Below are 706 nucleotides of genomic sequence, written 5' to 3' on the forward strand. Positions count from 1 at the left end.
GCTTCCCAAAGTTCTGGGATTACAGGTGTGAGCCACCACGCCCGGCCTCATATTTATCTTATAGTTCTGTTAAGTTTAGCAAATAATCTTCTAATTTGTTTGGGCTGTGATGATGCAGCCGCACCAAAGGTTTGGAATTTCAGTGGTCAATATACAGGGCCAAGGTTGTAAAAAGTGTAGGGCAATAGATAGCAATGACAAAACTGAATGGATGCTACTAATGAAATGAGTTCCAATGAGAAAATAACCGATATCCTCAACTTTACTATGGTTCTACTTAAGATTTTTCTACTTACAATGGGTTTATCAGGGAAGTAACTCCATGTAAACTGGTGAGAATCTTAACATGCCAGGGGTGGGAGGCATTACCAGTGCTGGTTGATAAAGGAAGGAATGAAGTTGAGGCTGAGTTGACCTGATAAATGAGCAGTGTATTAGGCCATTCTTGCTTTGCTACAAAGAAATACCTGAAACTGGATGATTTATAAAGAAAAGAGGTTTAATTGGCTCCTGGCTCTGCAGGTTGTACAGGAACATGGCACTAGCATCTGCTCGACTTCTGAGGAGGCCTCAGGGAGCTTTTACTCTCGGTAGAAGGTGAAGCAGGAGCAGGCACGTCACATGGCAGAGGCAGGAGCAAGAGAGCCAGGTGGCAGGGGTGCCACACACTTAAACAACCATATCTTCTGAGAACTCATTCACTATC

The sequence above is a fragment of the Hylobates moloch genome, unplaced genomic scaffold (genome assembly GCF_009828535.3).
Source record: "Hylobates moloch isolate HMO894 unplaced genomic scaffold, HMol_V3 SCAFFOLD_4, whole genome shotgun sequence".
Taxonomy (NCBI): domain Eukaryota; kingdom Metazoa; phylum Chordata; class Mammalia; order Primates; family Hylobatidae; genus Hylobates; species Hylobates moloch.